Genomic DNA, 19640 nt, shown 5'->3' on the forward strand with positions numbered 1-19640 from the left:
ATACTTTGTCAAAATGGCCACTCTTTGGGGAAGGGGTACATCTGCAAGAAAAATGGGTGAAACCACAACCCATGCTGCCTGGGCAAACTTTTCCATCAATCTTCCTCCTGCCTCTTGAGTCTTGGAACATGTATGCTGTTACACAACTTAGTATATGTAACAGTTGTGTTAATACACAGCTTGTTACTCTTTGATACAGTGAAATAAGCACATTAAAATAAAGTGTACCTGGGTCAGGATACCTCAACTCTTATAAATGAACTGCGATAATCAGTGTCTTCGGTCTTGTACCACTTATGCTGTTTCACAACTTAGTCTATGTAACAGTTGTGTTAGTACACCTTTGTTACTCTTTGATACAGTGGAATAAGCACATTAAAATAAAGTGTACCTGCTACATACTTACATGTTACATCATGCAGAAACTCTGAACTGGTGTTGACCTTGGTACTATTTTTACATATAAACCAATAACTAGAATAGCATTTTTTCAGAAAATGAGACAATGCTGGATAACTCAATTCACATGGAACTGAAAACATCATCGGCAATCTGTATGCATAAACCACACACTCAAAAAAATGCATTTCAGTGTTCCTTTATTGTGCATTTTGAACAATATTGTTATTATCAGTACCACATCTGCCGAACTTGTGTTATGCTGTGCAGCAATTTGCCTGCATGGAACTGCATCGAACATAAATTGAAAAATAGGCAAGTAACTTAAAGAGTAATTTCACTGTAAATTGACACATAGCCCTGTTGTTCAAGCTCACCACATGTAGCTCATAGGAAAAATAAGACTGTACTGCCCTGGCAGTGCGTGGGCCGATGCAAAGCTAGACAGTCAGTCAACGAAACGTATAGAAACTCCCCAAAAAACCACAAGGCTTTATCTATTCCTGTCCTTTAATGGAGTCCTCTATTTCTCCTCCGTAAAACTGAAATAATCACAGAAACACAATTTACTTACAATACTTACAGTAGCATTGCATGAATACACTTCAATTAGCATCCAGATTAACAAAATGAAAAGAGTTAGCATAGACTGAAAGCTAGCAAGGTAAACGTAACGAATCATGTCTTAATTACAAAAATACACAATCATGTAACACTATTGACATATTCTACTCACAGATAAACATTCCCCAAGACAAAAGCATCCAACAATATTATTTAACAGTCTGTTTAGCCGTCTGTGCTCACTTTTACACCCAGTGAGCATGCAACAGAAAAAACACAACATAGCTGTACTTGACGAGCCGAGCGCTCACTTCGACGCAGTTTCTCTGAACCAAAGAGAAGACCACTCACTCGGACGTGGTTTCTTTGAACCAAAGCCCTATACTTTTTAAACCTGCTTAATTATCAACTCATGAACTTAACATTTTAACTTTTTTAACCCTCAAAGACAGTAGTACAAAGACAATGGTTATCGCAGTTAATTTATAATAGTTGAGGTATCCCGACCCAGGTACACTTTATTTTAATGTGCTTATTTCACTGACTCAAAGAGTAACAAGCTGTGTATTAACACAACTGTTACATATACTAAGTTGTGTAACAGCATACATGTTCCAAGACTCAAGAGGCAGGAGGAAGATTGATGGAAAAGTTTGCCCAGGCAGCATGGGTTGTGGTTTCACCCATTTTTCTTGCAGATGTACCCCTTCCCCAAAGAGAGAGGCCACTTTGACAAAGTATTGTAACAAGCATTTCTTATTACAAGTGTAACAAGGACCTGTAAGTACACCAAAATACACTATGTAATTACAATGTACATTAGTACAAGTACATGTTATTACATATGGTTACATAGGTAATTACAATGTAATTAATTAGGTAGATACACAGGAACAAGGACCCCTTAAAATAAAGTGTTACCCTTGTGTTTATTGTCTGAGGGTTGGGACCAAGGAGTTCGATGTTTGTACTGTTGGGTGTGAGTTTTTAAAATTGTGTGTGAAGATTTGAGAAAATGGTGAGTTGTTCCAGGAATTGTGTCTAAGCAATTGAGAAAAACTGTAATTAAATTGAGAGCATGTGTTTGCTGAATGAACACATGCAATGAATGATTTATTTGGCCACTTTTGTGTGTAATATTTATTTCATTATTTTCATGGGAATAAGTTAAGGATAAAATGGCAGTTCATGGTGAAGTTAAAATCTACATAAATAACTATTCATATAAACGAGGTATTAAAATGTATAAATAATTAATGTTTAAAATGAGTGACTTTAAAAACATCATTTCATGGGATGTGAATGCCTTTAAAAGAAGTTAAAAGTAATTCTATTACGTTACTTTACGTGCGTCATGCGTGAGGTCATGACCTAAATGTTTACACTTCCGGGGAGAGACTCGAGGGAGGAAGAAGAAGGAGCATCGTGTTAATGGCGTAGAGTTGAGACTTCAGGACTGTGTGTGTCGCCAGTGTGGAGTTATGAGTGAGTGACTGTGAACTGTAGTTGAGCGACGTGTTCCGAGTGTCTGAGTCGGACTCTCCACCACTGCTTGTGTTTGGTGAACACGAAGACGAGTTCGGTTCTGTTAGCTAGCAGGAGCTAGGCTAACACCACGGGAGCTAGGCTAACACCACGGGAGCTAGGCTAACACCACGGGCCTCGCTGAGGGGAAACGCCGCCTGCACGGACGGGAGGAGCTTCGGTGAGTCGTCTCGGGAGAGTGTCGTCGACGGAGGACGCTTCGCTGCTGCGGGCGGAGACGGTTGCTACCACAACGAGCGAGCGATTCATCAGCTGCGGCCTGGTCTGGCTGACTTCACAGACACACAGGAGTACAGGTATCAAAAGGTTTCTACCATGAGCGCCAACGAAAGTAGAAAAAGAGTGCACTCAAAATAAAATTAGACGGTTTGAGAAAAGACAAAAACTCTAAAACCCCGGGGTTCTATTTTTTATTTTCTATATCTCTCTTCCAAAGAGAAATGTTTGGATGTGTGTTTTCCCTGCATCATTAATACATTTGCTAAAACTGAGATCCTGTGTTTGGGTTTATTGAATTGTGTCTTATTACAGTTTTTCTCGATTGTTTACACACATTTTCTGAAAGCATGCCTCATACTCTCAGAACTCTACACACAAATCCAAAAACACACACAATGGGCAAAACCCCTCACTTCTCCTGCAAAATGAAACTTTACATTCAAAACAATGTTATTTCTTCTCAAAATGCTATTTTAGTCTCAAATGACACACACAAACCATCATATGACTAGACATGTATAAGAACCAGTTGAACACTGATGTGCTCAGTGTAAAACACTATGATGAATGGAAAACACTTCTACTCCATTCATCATAATGACTTAGGCGTTTTTTTTTTTTTTTACTGTAACTACAGACAGTATATAAATGTGTTGTAAAATATTTTAGAATATTGTTTTTATACTCAGAACACTCAAATACACGGTAACAAATGAAATGCGTGAAGACGCGACCGAGGTGGCCGTGTGACGATGCAGCCATGCTGATCTGACCACACAAAAAAGAAAGAGTTGGTCGGGGTCAGCTGGTTTACGGCCGGACAATTTTGAAAGACTGAACACATAATTTTGATGGGATGAGAGACTACTGTAACATGTGGCTCACCTAGCAGAGCAGCTCTCTTTGTAGTCAAAGACTTTGTTCTAGTCTAGGTTTGAATCCTTCCATCAACATACAATTTTGCGATCAATGCATTTCCTTTTCTCATCATCATTATGATCACTGCTATATACTGTATGTGTGTGTGTGTGTGTGTGTGTGTGTGTTTGTGTTACTGTATGTGTGGCCTCTCTCTGTTTGGCTTCTCTCTTTTTGGTGTCAGTCCATCACTGCCTGTTTCCCTTTTTTGCTAAAGCTCTGATTGCTAATTGTAAAACTGTGTGACAGGTGTTTACCCATGTGATGAGTCAGTGTGCATAGTAGGGAAACTAACTTTAGAATTTTGAATAACAGTGTGTTACTAAACAAGAGATTTTCTTCATGACAATTGAGCCAAATGCAGAGAATTGTGTGTAGTGTTTTGAAAAAAGTGTGTTATAGAACTGCAAATTGAGTGTAAAGCAGGAATTGTGCTTGTAGTTCAGCAGACTTGGTTCAGGGGGTTGGTGCATGAGTTAGATGTTGAGGCCATTGTGCCTCAAGAACCAGAAATTGTGTGTAAACAATCGAGAAAAACTGTATTGAATTATTAAGATACATACAGGTCAAGTGTATTTCCCTGCAGTCTCCAACTTTATATAAGAGTGAAAATCATACATTACCCTAGACTGATATTTACTATTTGAGATGTGACTTTTATCATAAAACATTTGATAAGCGTTAAAGCTTCATCTTCATAACATAAGGTGGGTTTTAATACACGAGCCGGTGGTAAAAGGGTTACATGTGTAAAGCCCCTGACACACCGCCACGACGCTTCCCGACGCGTCCCGACGCCGACGGCTTTGGCCGACGAGTCTGTCGCCTCTCGTCGGGAGAAAGGAAAAAGTGAAACACACTGCCCCGACTGCCGACCAGAGCGACTGAGTGGTGAGGACTCCCCCATAGAAATACAGACCAATACAGACCAGGGGCAGCCCTGCTCACTGTTCATTCAAACAAACTAATGCCACTGCCACAGTTAATTTCATCAATGAGACCAACATTAATCTCCCCAAAACAATTTAACCAGCCACGTTTTAACAGCGCTAAAGCCGAAATTAAAACAGTTTTTAGCAGCTTACTGCTGTGGCTCGGTTGCCGCGAATTGGCGATAGCCGATGCTAATTTCTGTTAGCCCGTCTATGGTGTTTTACATTACACGTTAGCATTAAGCTAGCGGGCTTAGTTGTGAGCTGTGTGTGTTTTGAACGTTGTTTCAAACTATGTGGGTTTGATTGAACATCTTTGATGTTTAAATATATATATATTGCCGCTTAATATATTGCTTTACTCCTCTTTTTATTTTATATACCATTTTTACTGTAGGACAGGCTAGGACACCGTTTGTTTACTGTGGTCACTTCCGTCCCTCCCACACACCGCGCTGATTCGCTTAGGGCACCGCCAATCAGAAGCGCCATAGCTAGCACACAGCCAATCAGAGCACCCGATGAGTCTACTCTCCCGACGGCCGACGAGTCCCGACTGAGCATGTTCAATCGGCCCCGACGAGATCCGACAAGAGCCGAGGCTCCCCGACGGAGAGGAACACACCAAACAGACGAGCTGCCGACGCCGTCCGACGAGGCCAGACGCCCGACGGTCGGCTCGGTGTGTCCCTGGCTTAAGGGTTTGCAGAAAGAGTTTTGAATATTGAAAAATGTGTGGAAACAGGTGAATTGTGTTTTTGGTTATGGGAAATGTGTGTGTGCTTCTGGGTGTTTGTGCTACAGGAACCAGGTTTTGTGTTTTAGCAATCGAGAAAAACTATAACAAAGATCTTTTGGTTTCACTTGTTTATTGATAGACCTACATTTTCGGGTTTGGGTGAGTTTGTGTTATTGGATAAGTAAGACAACACAGCTACAAAGACTTACCTGTGCAGTCCATCACAGAGCTGCTCTGATTGGTTGTCTGCAGTCCACCTCTGGTTCTGGGTCCACACTGGGGACACGAGGGGGGTCCTGAAGAACCAGACTGGTCCCAGTCTGAGGTGAAGCACTGTCTGCAGAACCAGTGTCCACAGCTGGTGGAGACTGGATCCTTCAGGACGTCCTGACAGAGACCACAGCAGGACAGCTGCTGGTCCACAGAGACACCACTCCTCTTCCTCTCTCTGTGAAGACATGGACACATTTCAGTTTAAACTAGAGTCACCTCCTCCAGCTCGTTTCCTCCTCCTCTCAGACTAGTTCCAGATGATCTGACCCCTGTTTGTCCAGAGTTTCAGAGAATATTCATAGTTTCTCTGACATCTTCTCATGTTTACTTTGTTTTGAACTTTACTAACAAAACTCTAATCATTTTGCTCTTGAGTCCAGATGAACAGTTGTGACAAATTTGAAGACGTTCCACTTGTTTCAGAGATTTTTCAGATTACAGTTTTTCTCGATTGTTTAGACACATTTTTGTTTACACAAAATTAAACTTTACATTCAAAACAATGTTATTTCTTCTCTAAATGCTGTTTTAGTCTCAAATGACACACTCAAACCATCACATGACTAGACATTTATAAGAACCAGTTGAACACTGATGTGCTCATTGTAAAACACTATGATGACTGGAAAACACTTCTACTCCATCATAATGACTTGTAATAATAATACTTTTTTTTTTACTGTACAGACAGTACATATGCAAATGTGTTGTAAAATTTTAGAATATTGTTTTTATGGGGCGGTGCGTGGCGCAGTGGTTAAGGCCTATATAGTCCTCAGCATAGACATATAAAGAGTAGACGCCGCATCGAACGCTGCGCCGCGAGAAATGCGGCCGCCATCTTGAACCGGTCGTTCCACTCAGTCGAGCAGCAGAAGTAACAGGATGCAGAGCACTGTGCAGCATATTATTTCTGTTCTAATCAGCAGAAAACCATCGTTTCATCGATTACCTTTCACAAATAAGATTGAACATTACTATTGGTTGTATTTTGTGAATCGAATATTTATTTATTTATTCTCTCTCCTCCCTCTCTCTCTCTGACCTGATATGAATTGATTCTCTGGTTTATATATATTTTTATTTTCTCTAACATATAGCTTTTATCTCTATATATTTATTCATTACAGGAATGTTGCTCTCTGATCAATTGCTGCTCTCTACGGGCTGTTATTTCCATAGACACATGGTTATTTCTGTATAATGAAGGGTCGTCAAGTGTAACACACTGTTGCTAGGGACGCCGCTCTGATCAGCGCAGCACAGAATAGAGAAACTATGCAGGATATTTACCGTATGTTTCATTTTTACCTTCAGTAAAAAGCTTCGGACTAATAGTGATGTTAGATAAATGACTTGTAACCTGTTACAGGGAGAGTGGAGGCTGAAAACCAAACCTGCTGATCAGAGCCTCTGTAGTCCGCGACACAAACACGCCCCATAAACCTATAATATCTTGTTTATGACAGATACGACTACACAAATAGTAACACACATTGTAACATATATGTTAGTTAGTTAGTTAGTTTAAGTTTATTTCGAACATGTTAAAAGAAATAAAACATAATACAGAAATGGATAGACATAACATATAAAAACTTTGCAAAAACAACATATGAACAAAAAAAGAAATATATATATATATATATATATATATATATATATATATATATATATATATATATATATATATATAATGAAAAAATAAATGAAAAAATAAAAGAAAATAATTGAAAAATAAAGGTAATTTAATTTTTGTTTTGTTTTGTTTTTTTTTGTTTTGTTTTTTTTATTTATTTGTTTGTTTCATATCCGAAAAGGAGTGGGAAGAAGTAAAACTTATTTACTCCCACCCCTTATTCATAAATTATCTATCAAGTTATCTAGTCATTATTACTTGAATTTATCTATCAAGTTATCTAGTCATTATAATATATACAGTAAGTTAATTTATGAGTTATTTAACTGGATTTATTCTAATATATTATTATATTTATATACATATAGATTTATTCTAACATATGATTACTAATCTTTATCTCTCTATATAGTCATATACATATAAAAACATATACAAACACATTCATACATACAAAGACAAACTGAAAGTAACATGAACCGAGCAACAAATAACTAAGTCGGTAAATAATACCCAAATAAATAATAATAAGCACCTTGTGGTTGTCAGACACCCTCATTTCTGTACATACTGAAAAAAAATTCTTTGTATTTCTTTTTGAACTGGATTATGTTTGGACATTCTTTTAACCCCACATTCAAACTGTTCCATAGTTTAGTTCCACAGATAGAAACACAAAAGCTCCTTCTTGTTGTTCGTATGTTCCTGATTTTGAAGTTAAATTTTCCCCTTAGGTTGTAACCCCCTTCCCTTTCAATGAATAATTTTTGTGTAAGGGCCAATAAGTTAATAATTTGATGGCAATAATTTCATTTAAAAACAGTTAAAATTTATCATGATAATTTCGATAATTCATAAAAGATTTAAAATGTTTTACTTTAAAGTTGGTAATGTGTACATGATAAAAATGTTCTGTGTCTTTAAATTTTTTGCTCTGATGTCATCTTGCAGCTGTAACTGTGATTGGATGTAACAATTTAGTTTTGAGTCAGATAATGGTGGAAGCTACACAGTCTTTTGACCGTGCGTCAGACATTGTAATTTACTTTCAAGTTTTCAAGTAAACATCATAAAGCCAAGGAAAGTTGTCATGTCTCGTCGCTCGCGTTACAAAATGGTGTTGGTGGACTGACTTAAACAAGTGGTACAACAAAAGGAAATGAGAACGGAGTGCCACTACATTTAGTCAAAAGACTAGCTTAACTGAGCTAACTATAGCAGCAGCATGCTAGGAGCGTGAAGATTGCTGCTTGGAAAAAAGGAATAAGAGCTCACCCAAAGAAGCTGATGCAGAAACAGGTCGTCCTCTGAAGTATTCTCAAGAGAAGGTATTGTAAAATCCTCACCTGTATCCACATGAATAAGGAGGAGAAGAAGAAAAACAGATTTTTGATAACTCTGAAGCTTTAGCCAAAATTAGCCAAAGCTAGCCAAAAAGTGAAATGCTAGTTGCAGACCTTTTTCATGGAAGCTCATATGTCGTGCCTCAAGCCAATTGATGTGGAGTAAAACATAATTTGAGAAGTTGTTTGCATTCGTTTTATGAAGAAAAGTGACTTTGAAGGCACAGTACTTTAAGCTTTTGCATTCAACTGAAGCATTTACTCTACAAATAAGATGGCTAATGTAAAGGAGCCAGGAGATCTTGAGGATACAATGGAGCAGAAAAGGTCACGTAAGCTGACAGAGAAAGCACAAGAGGAAAAACTGCAAAAGTGCATTTCATTGAGGAGATACAAAATGGGAGCTCTGACAGGGTGGGGGGGGCAATGCTTATACCATGGGTGCTCATTACGTCGATCGCGATCGAGACAGTGTGGGTCGATCGCGTGATGAAGAACAACAAAAAAAAGTATATTTAAAAAAACACAGTTGTCTGGACAGCAGGCATTGTTCTCACAACCGACCTCAAAAGCGAGGGCAGGCCAGGTCCGCCGAAGAATCATTCCGGGTGAGTCACGCTCTCCGCCCGTTGTCTTTGTTGTTACTTTGTTGGCGCTCCACAGAGCGCACATATACTTAATTATGCACGTGCTGACCATATATGGTTGTGCTGAGGCATTCTGGGGGTGGAATATGAGGTGTGTTCATGTCTGCACCATTCTTGGGTCTGGTGTGATTTATCAATGGAATATTGCGGAGAGTTGTGCGTACGCACAGCTTGATCAGTGTTTCCCACTAACATAAAAAAAAAAAAGGAGGCGAGAGGCGGCAGGTTGAGAGGCTGACTGGCGGAGATGAGAGCTGGTGAAACGCTAGCATGGTTATTAAAAATTTGGGAGTCGGCTTTTACGGGTACCCGAAGTCCTGTCACCAAGCTGCAAAGGACACCACCACGTCTCCTCCTCTCTCTCTTCACGCTCTGCGCCGGTGAGGTGCGTTGGTTCACGCTCAGCACAACGTCTGAACGGAGCGGAGCCCCGATGAGCCCCGCCCCCGCGGGCACACAAGCAGCGCGTCAACGTCACTTTGCGGCCCGGCCCGGAGTTTAAATCAAATGCACCCCTTCTGCTGCGGTCGAGTTGAGAACGTCTCTGGTTGAAAACAGCGCCACTGAGCTTCCATAGAACTACATTGATTTTCAATCAAGATTCAGGCGTGCGGCCGCCTCAAAATTTATAATGCAGAAAAAACCCTGCATATCACTGGGGGCGGCACAAAATAAGGTGGAGGCGGCCGCCACGCAATTTTGAACGCAGGAAAAACCCTGTCTGACAAGTAAAATGAAAGAAGTGGAGACAATGATGACAGAAGCTCAGAATTTAAGACGTGTGGAAGAGGTGATGGAAAAAGATTTTGGACCTTATTTAAATGAGTTTACATACCTCAACGACGAAGTTGCCAGTCTTTTACCTGAAGATGAAAACATATCTGATCAGGAACAGTGGTTTGACCCCAAAATGACATCCATATTAACTCATTGAGTGCCACGCTCCTTTCCAAAGTTTTAGTCAAGTGTACCGGCAATTTAGACCATTTTTGACTTTTTATTTAGAGCCATAGTGTATTCTATATTATTTCCACCAACACATACTGTAGCTCAATTGAAAGGTTTAACCTTATGCTTCAAATGACCACAAACCGTTTGTTTCTACGTGCCTCCGTTCCTCAGAAAAGTCAAGCTAAAGATGGCTGGGTTTCACCAAAATCCCTCCTTTTTTTCTAGAAAAGGAGATAGAGCGTCTTTTATGAAAGGTGCTCTGTTTGTGCCTGTCGCTCTTCTGACACTCGCATTTCTGGATCAAAGGGCTCGTATAAGATAAATATATACAACAATTGTTGTTCTATTCACAAAACCACCATCGGGGGCGGGGGGGCGCCACTAAACAACAATAACACAGACGCACCGTGCCGTGTCACAGCCTCTCGCCGCGGAACGTGAGGGTCTGTCGGCCACAGCGTCTCGGGAACACCGGTCCCACCGGTGGTCGCGGTCCTTCTGTGGTACGGGTCGGTGATGCCGGTCTGCTTTGGCCCAGAGACCATCAGATTTTACCGCGGGGGGACTTTGGGGAGGACACGGTGTTGCTCCAGATGAAGACCAGGCGGGACAGTCGGCTGAGAGCTTCCTGTTTCTGCTCCGAGCAGCTGCAGCCTCGCAAGTGAGAGCAGAGCAGCTGCTGCATCTTCTGCGCTGCATCTGCATGCAGAACTCCGTTTGCAAAAGCCGAGTTATGATAAAAACTTCCAGATCATGAGCTGTCATGTGACTTTGATCGTCATCTATTTCAGTTCTCCTCGTCGTAGAGTCCCCAAATTTACATAAAATGTGTATTAAAGTGTCTATTTTCATAATTTAAAAAAAAAGCAAAAAACGAAAAATCTCGTTTTTGGCACTCAACGCATGGGAACGAAAAACAAGAAATTACGTGGTTGGCACTCAATGAGTTAAAATTCATGAAAGACACAAAAAAATGGATTGCAGGAGTTCATGAATCTGCACTGCAAAAAGAAAAGGATAACGAAATGGACCTGCAAGATATTGTTAAAATAAGTGACAGTGTTTCACAGATTGGGGTCGGCAGCTCGGCACATCCACACAAATGGATCTCAAGTTGGTTCCTTATCAGCCGTATCACGAGTGTCATCGATACGTGTTAAACAAGAAGCGGAACATGCAGCCCTGCTTGAACGTGCGGCTGCACAGAAGAAAAGACAGGAGCTTGAAATTGAAATGGCCAGACTCAAAGTTGCGAAGGACGAACTTGATCTGAATACTGCATTAGCAGAAAGCAGTGTAAAACTAAAAGTGCTCAAAGAATATGAGAAATCAGAAAATGGTTCGAATATCCACACATCAGCCAAAAAGCTACGTGGTGAGAATCGAAAGCAAGATGGAACCATTGTTTCACTTTTTCAACCAGACAACGCAAACTTTCACACACCACCACAAGCAATGCAATCGGTGGTTCAACATGACGTGGAATATAATGCACAAACCAATAGAGGCGACGAAATACTGAAAGTCATGCAAAATCAGAATGTAATCACCGAGCTCCTTGTAAAACAGCAGCAGCAATCCCAATTACCAATGAAGGATGTTCCTGTCTTCAAGGGCGATGTGCTGCAGTACAAGACCTTCATCAGAATGTTTGAGCATTCAATAGAACAAAAGACGGACAATGAGCAAGACAAATTGCATTTTTTGGAACAATTTACAGCCGGCGAACCCCAAGAGTTAGTTCGGAGCTGTGCTCATATGCCACCCAACAAAGGCTACTATGAGGCTAAGAAACTGCTTCATAAACACTATGGGGATGAACTACATATTGCCAGTGCGTACATTGAAAAGGCACTAAAGTGGCCACAGATCAAGTCCGATGATGGAAAAGCATTAAATGCTTACGCAATGTTCTTGGTTGGATGTCGTAACACTATGGAAGACATAGACTTCCTGGAAGAGATGAACAACCCTACCAACCTACGGATGGTGGTGTCAAAACTACCCTACAAAATGAAAGAACGTTGGCGTGCTGAAGCATATGACATCAAAGAGCGAAAGGGCAGAAGAGCAAAGTTTGCAGATTTGGTGAGCTACATAGACCGCCAAGCTAAAATAATGATAGATCCTCTTTTTGGTAATATACCAGACAGCCGCCCAAGCACAACTGGGAAATCTGATTACAGAGAAAGGCTTCCTGCAAAGAGAGAGGTTCGTGGAAGCAGTTTTGCAACCAACGTTTCAACTGAAAGACAACAGCCTTTGGGAACATGTGTCAAATCAGGAAACCCAAGCAAAATTGGGACGGCCTTTGAGAAGCCATGTTTGTACTGCCAGCAGTTTCACACTCTAGCTGCGTGCAACAAAATAAAAATGCAGCCACATAAGGAACGCATGGAGTTCTTAAAGTCGAAAGGCTTATGTTTTGGGTGCTTAAACTATGGCCATCTCAGCAAGTTCTGCAAAAGAAGACTTGAATGCAAAGACTGTGCATTAAAGCATCCAGACATTCTACATATAGTAAAAAAGGACATTTCTGTCTCTCTCGAAAAGAATGATGGAGCACAAGGAAACAAAGATGGTTCGGTCTCATCCGAGAAGCATTACGGAGCTCATGGAGATCAAGTGTCCTGTGCTCAAGTTTCTATCCTGCAAGAGTCCTGTAACCTTACGGGGGCCGGAGAACCTGAATGTGTGCTGTCAATTGTACCGGTGAAGATTAAGTCAAAAAAGAGCGACAAATATGTGGAAACGTTCGCTTTTATGTTCGCACAGCAACATTCTGCACCGGAGACCTGCAAAAGAAATTGAACGTTAAAGGGAAACCAACAAAAATACTTCTCAGCACAATGGGTCAAAACGAACCTAGAGAACAGAAAGTCATGAACAGTTATGTGATATCAGACCTGGAAGTGTGTGGATTAGAAGACAACAACTATATTGACCTGCCCAAGGTGTACACTCACAGCAACATACCTGTTCATACCAACAATATACCTAAACAATCAGCTATTGAGGAGTGGCCTTACCTCGAACAGGTGCACTTGCCAGAATTGAAGGCGGATGTAGGCCTTCTCATTGGAGCAAACTGTCCGAAGGCCATGGAGCCATGGCACATCATTAACAGCAGAGATGGAGGCCCTTATGCGGTGAAGACTGCTATTGGCTGGATAGTCAGTGGGCCCATGAGAAAAGAACTGGATGACACAGAGAACAAGTCACCTCAGTGTTCAGTCAACAGGATCTCTGTGATGGAAATTGAAAAGTTGCTGGTTCAACAATACAATACTGACTTCTCAGAGTGCAACTACAATGAAAAAGAAGAGTTGTCACAAGAAGACAAACTGTTCATGCAGTCTGTGCAGAACACAACAACTCTGAAGAACGGACATTATAGCATTGGATTGCCACTCAGAAACGGGAAGCTCCAAATGCCTAATAACCGTTGTGTGGCGGAGCAGCACATAGCCAGTTTGCTCAGAAAATTTAAGAAGAATCCTCTGTTCTTTGAAGAGTATAAGGTCTTCATGGATAATATCATTGGCAAAGGCTATGCTGTCCAAGTTCCAACACATCAGCTTAACCGTGACGACAAAAGGGTGTTCTATATACCACACCACAGGGTGTATCACCCAAAGAAAAGAAAGTTAAGAGTGGTGTTCGACTGCACAGCGTCCTTTCAGGGCCGGTCTCTGAATGGAGAGTTACTTCAGGGACCTGATTTGACCAACACGCTGGTTGGTGTCCTCTTAAGATTTCGGGTGGAGCCAATAGCCATGATGGCAGACATCGAGTCGATGTTCTACCAAGTCAATGTCCCAGAAGAAGATGCAGATCTTCTCCGCTTTCTATGGTGGCCTGATGGCAAATTGGATGAGCCCTTGGAAGAGTTTAGAATGACAGTGCACCTCTTCGGTGCCACCTCGTCACCAAGTGTTGCTTCATATGCGTTGAGAAGAACCGCAGAGGATCACAAAGCCACTTCATCACCAGAAGCTGTGCAGACAGTCTTAAATTGCTTTTACGTGGATGACTGCCTGACAAGCTTAGCAACAGAAAATGATGCAGTGACCTTGGCTCGTGACCTTCGCAATTTGTGTGCTAGGGGAGGCTTCACTTTAACGAAGTGGATGAGTCACAGCAGGAAGGTGTTAATGTCCATCCCAGAAGTACACCGAGCTAACGAAGCAAAGGACCTGGATCTGAGCCACGATGCTCTACCAACCGAGAGGGCCCTTGGCATACAATGGGACACCGAAACAGACACTTTCACCTACAGCATGAAACTACAAGACAGACCGATGACAAGAAGGGGCATTTTATCCATTGTCAACTCAATCTACGACCCCCTTGGGTTCCTAGCCCCGGTTGTCTTGCCTGCTAAACTCCTGCTGAAAGAGCTCTGTAAAGAACAACATGGCTGGGATGACAGCATTAATGAAAAACATGTTGAGGATTGGAGAAAATGGAAAGAAGATGTTACTCACCTTTCCAGCTTTCATGTAAACAGATGTTTGAAACCTTTGGACTTTGGAAACACTGCCACAGCCCGTTTGCATCATTTCTCAGATGCCTCAGAACACGCATATGGCACTGTGTCCTATCTACTGCTGGAAAATAAGCAAGGCAAGAAACAATGGGCCTCATTCACGAACCGTTCTTAAGAACAAATTTGTTCTTAAGTCTTACTTACGAAGTTTTTACGAAGATTGTGGCATTCATGAATGTTTTCTTATCCAGAATTTGTTCTTAACAAAGAACAAAATCTACGAACAGTCAGGAGTATACTTACGCACTTTTAAGTGCTGAGACTTCTACAAAAATAACCAATTATAGCGTTATCTTTTGTTCTGCAGTTGTATGACATTATATGATTTGAATAAGAATTATTTTCTTATCTTTTATGATGTTTTTAATAATCATATATTAATAATAATAATTGACAAGTCATTGCAGTTTCTTAAAAAAACATTATAGACACTTAATTCATATCAGTTTTTTTTTCTCTTTTTTTTGGGGGGGGTGAATGTGTTGTTTGTTGTTGTTGTGCGCAACATACAGCTCCCGATATGATTTTTTCTTCCTAATTGCGGGCTGCAACAGTGCACTCTTTCATATGTGATAATATGATGATATTTATGATGGCACACGTGAGAGTGTGGTCTCTCTGATAACAACCCCAAGAGCTGCATCCACTAAACTAAATATAGCCTAAATATAAACATAAAAATATAAACTAAATATAAGCCTTTTGTTTGTTTCTTTGTTTCATTCCTGCCGCAGTAGCGCCACTTCACTATTTAAGTTATTTTTACATTTGGAATCTGGTGCTCCCTCCCAGATTTTCATTTGAGCATTTCAACTTCCTTTCTCACTTCACCTTCTCTGCTCAGTGCCTGTGGGTTCTGTGTGCACACAGCCCTGCAGTCTCATGCCCTTTTACGGGCATTGATGGGGCGGTTACCTATGCTAATCATATGTTAATTAGACTCACCTGGCACACGCCCTCAACTTACGAGGAGATGGCATAAGAACACAGCTGCCAACAATTCTGAGGCTTACGAACGCGTTGATGAATCTGACGTAGGGTTTTCTTAAGGAACTTCTTAAGAACAACTTAAGAAAGAATCTAAGAAGATTCTTAAGAAGATATTGGTGAATGAGGCCCAATGTTCTTTCCTGATGGGGAAAGCAAGGGTGACTCCGCTCAAGCAGGTCACAATCCCCCGACTTGAGCTGATGGCAGCAGTCACTGCAGTAAAGATAGACAAAATGTTACGTCAAGAACTTCAAGTTCCACTGCAACCATCTGTCTTCTGGACTGACAGCACAACCGTGCTCAGGTACATTGATAATGACACTGCTCGTTTCAAAACCTTTGTTGCGAATAGAGTCACCTTGATCCGAGAAGCCACCAAGCCTTTTCAATGGAGCTACGTTGGAACAGGAGAAAATCCTGCAGATCAAGCTAGCAGGGGCCTGAAGGCCAAGAATTTGATAGAAGGAGGAACATGGATTAACGGACCAGACTTCTTAACAAGCAATGAACGTGATTGGCCGAAACAACCTGTAGAAAGGAAAGAAAGCCTTCAAGACGATCCGGAGGTCAAAAACACAGTAACAGTCAACGCTATCAAGGTTGTGGAACACACTGAACCAATGAACAAGTTGCTCAACTACTATTCGGACTGGCATAAACTAAAAAGGTCCATTGCTTGGATTTTAAAGGCAAAGAAAACTTTATGCCGGCTGAAGGATGAAAAAAAGAGTTCTCAAGAACAATCAGTCAAACTGAAAAGGACCCAGAAAGACAAAGACTAAAACTAGAACAGCACATGAAAAAATACAAAATGACAACAGAACGGAAATCACTTACCTTGGATGATCTGGACATTGCAGAGTCAGAGATAATTCAGTTCAGCCAAAGACAAGAGTTCAGAGAAGAAATCAAAGCTCTGCAAAAGGGCAGACAGATTAGTTGCAATAGTCTGCTATTCAAACTAGATCCGATTCTCCAAGATGGCATCTTGAGAGTGTGGTGGTATTTTTTCATGAGAAATGACATAAAAGTTTGATAACAACAAGACCAGTGAACAGTGTTATGCCACCTTTAAAGATCACGTATGAACTGTGTTATTATTTCAATAATGACTACATTACAGTTAATGTCATTTTGTGTGGGTTTGAACAGTTAAAGTATAGTTATTTTGTGTTCTTATATTGCTTCATTTCGACATTGCATTATCACTACTGGCAGCCATTTTAATCTCCAAAATTACAACATGCTCCTTAGCACCACCTAATGGATGAGAGTGTGTACTTCAACAGGATCTGAAGGAGGCCAAGGCGATAGTGGTGAACAGGGGTGGATGTGAACTATGTATGACCCTCATAATACTTTCTGCTGAGCTAGTAGTTTTGGCACTTACATAGAATGGCCACCAGGCAAGGATCGAGAAGGTGCGCTTAGTGCATGGAAGTCTATGGTAACAGTCCAAATAAGGCTAGTAAAGTGGTACACATCCGGAGAGAAGTATCAGGGTGAAACCAAGGTCACAGAATAAAGTGCACAGTCAGCAGATCAGACTTCAAACAGGTGGGATGGAAAAGTGCTGAGATCAACAACTGCCCACCAGTATATAAACCACACCTTGATGATATGAAGTGAGTCACTTCGTTTGTTTGTTCCTGTCGAAACTCTTTTTCGTGTACTTTGTATTTTGTAAGTGACTCGGGTGTATGCTTTTACTTTACTTCTGTTCAAGAGTAAATAAAAGACAACTCTATGTCGGATCCATCTTTGGTCAGCGTTTAATTGGAGTCTTTGAAGTAAATATCGGACAAGTTCACGGCCCAAAGGACGAGCTTTTTTACTCCGATAAGAGTTGGTGGAAGACTCACCATGTCGGCCATGCCAGAAAGCAGCAAACATCCAGTAATACTATCTAAGGATAGTAGAGTTGCCACACTAATCTTGAGAGACATACACCAAAGAACAGGACACTCCGGACGGAGTTATGTCTTGGCAAACTTAAGAAGCAGGTATTGGATCCCCCAAGCCAATTCTGCCATCCGAAAGTTAATCAGCAAATGCACAGTGTGCCGCAGAGCCAGTGGAAGGGTCGGTGAGCAAAAGATGGCAAACTTGCCTGAAGATCGCCTCGTGCCCGACAAACCTCCCTTTACGAACACTGGCGTTGATTACTTTGGGCCATTTGATGTTAAGCGAGGCCGGAGTACAGTCAAGAGATATGGCGTCTTGTTCACTTGCCTCACCCTCCGAGCCGTTCATATGGAAGTTGCAGACAGCCTCGACACAGACTCCTGCATCAATGCAATTCGACGTTTTGTATGCAGAGGAGGCCAAGTCACCATCTTGCGCTCCGACAACGGTACAAACTTTGTGGGTGCTGAAAGGGAGATGAGCGAGGCCATAAAATGCCTGGATAATGACAAAATAGAAAGAGCTTTGCAACCAAAGGGGATAAAATGGATATTTAACAGTCCAGCTGCTTCCCATCAAGGTGGGATTTGGGAAAGGCAAATACGTACAGTTCGAAGAATCCTCAATTCCCTGTTGAAAGAGCAAGCTGTGAACAACGACTGTCTTCAAACAATAATGTGTGAGGTTGAGAGCATCATTAATGGCAGGCCACTCACAAGTGTCTCAGATGACATAAATGATATCGAGCCCCTAACCCCCAATCATTTATTGTTGTTGAAGTCTCAACCCAGTATGCCTCCAGGCATCTTCAACAAAGACGACACATACACAAGAAAAAGATGGAAGCAAGTCCAATATCTTGCAGACTTATTCTGGACCAGATGGACAGAATGGACGCCAGAAATGGTTAAGGCCAAGAAGGAACTTTGTGGCTGGAGATGTTGTTTTACTGGTGGACAGTTCTTCCCCCCGCAATTCCTGGCTTATGGGAAGAGTGGTTGAAACTAGGGCTGAGCGATTTATCGTTTTCTGATCGAAATCGCGATTTCAAACAGCGCGATCACGTGATCGTCAAAGCTGCGATTTTTTTCAGTGCTCCTGACTGACCTAGGATCTGTTTTCGACTATTTCACACATGCATGCCGTCTCCGTGCCATCCTGCCAAGCTCACCAATCAGAAGCGGCATGCTGCTCGTGGACAGGTCAGGCTAACCAATCAGTGAAACCTGCACCACCTGCTCGTTAATTTCAGAAATGGCTGCAGCCGGGGCAGACGCCGACCTCGGGGATTTAATCTCCAAGAGAAGCAGCACGTCAGTGATTTGGGACTATTTCGGGTTCGACGCCACAGACGTCCAGCAGTCTCAGGTGTTGTGTAAAACATGTCGCGGTAAAGTGGCCACATCGAGTGGAAATACTACCAATCTATTTCGGCACTTGAAGAACCACCACGGCAATCTACACGACGAGTGTATGAAGAAAAAGTCCGGTGAAAAGTCAAGCGGCGCTGATGCTCAAGCCCATAGTAGCAAACAGACTACAATTACAGCATCTTTTGCCAGTGTAACTCCTTATGACAAGAGCAGCCGAAGACACCGGGAGATAACGACGGCCATAACACACTACATTGGCAAGGACATGGTGTCTGTTAACACGGTCACCAAAGACGGATTTAAAAATCTCCTCCGCACGCTCGACAGAAGATACGCGATTCCCTCCCGGACCTACTTCAACCAGGTTGCCATCCCACAGCTCTACGCGGAGTGTAAAGAAAAGGTGGTAACAGAGCTGAAAAACGTTGAATGTTATGCTACAACTACTGATATGTGGTCAAGCAGAACAACCGAGCCCTATCTCAGCCTGACTGTGCATTTTGTAAATGACAACTTTGAGTTGAAAAGTCGCTGCCTGCAAACAGCGTACTTTCCCACTGACCACACCGGAGAGAATATTGCCGTGGGATTGCGAGAGTGTCTGTCAAGCTGGGGTCTGAACGAAGAGGAGCAGACGTGCATCACAACCGACAA

At 41.7% G+C, this 19640-nt stretch overlaps 1 protein-coding gene across 1 annotated transcript in view; it reads right to left on the reverse strand.

Moving 5' to 3' along the window:
• LOC146980677 (NACHT, LRR and PYD domains-containing protein 1-like) overlaps positions 1 to 19640 on the reverse strand; it is a 64764-nt gene that overhangs the window by 32929 nt on the left and 12195 nt on the right. The gene's annotated exons all lie outside the window — the stretch shown is intronic.

Source organism: Trachurus japonicus, chromosome 9 (genome assembly GCF_045865225.1).
Source record: "Trachurus japonicus isolate A0001 chromosome 9, Traja_1.0".
In the NCBI taxonomy this organism is placed as follows: Eukaryota; Metazoa; Chordata; class Actinopteri; order Carangiformes; family Carangidae; genus Trachurus; species Trachurus japonicus.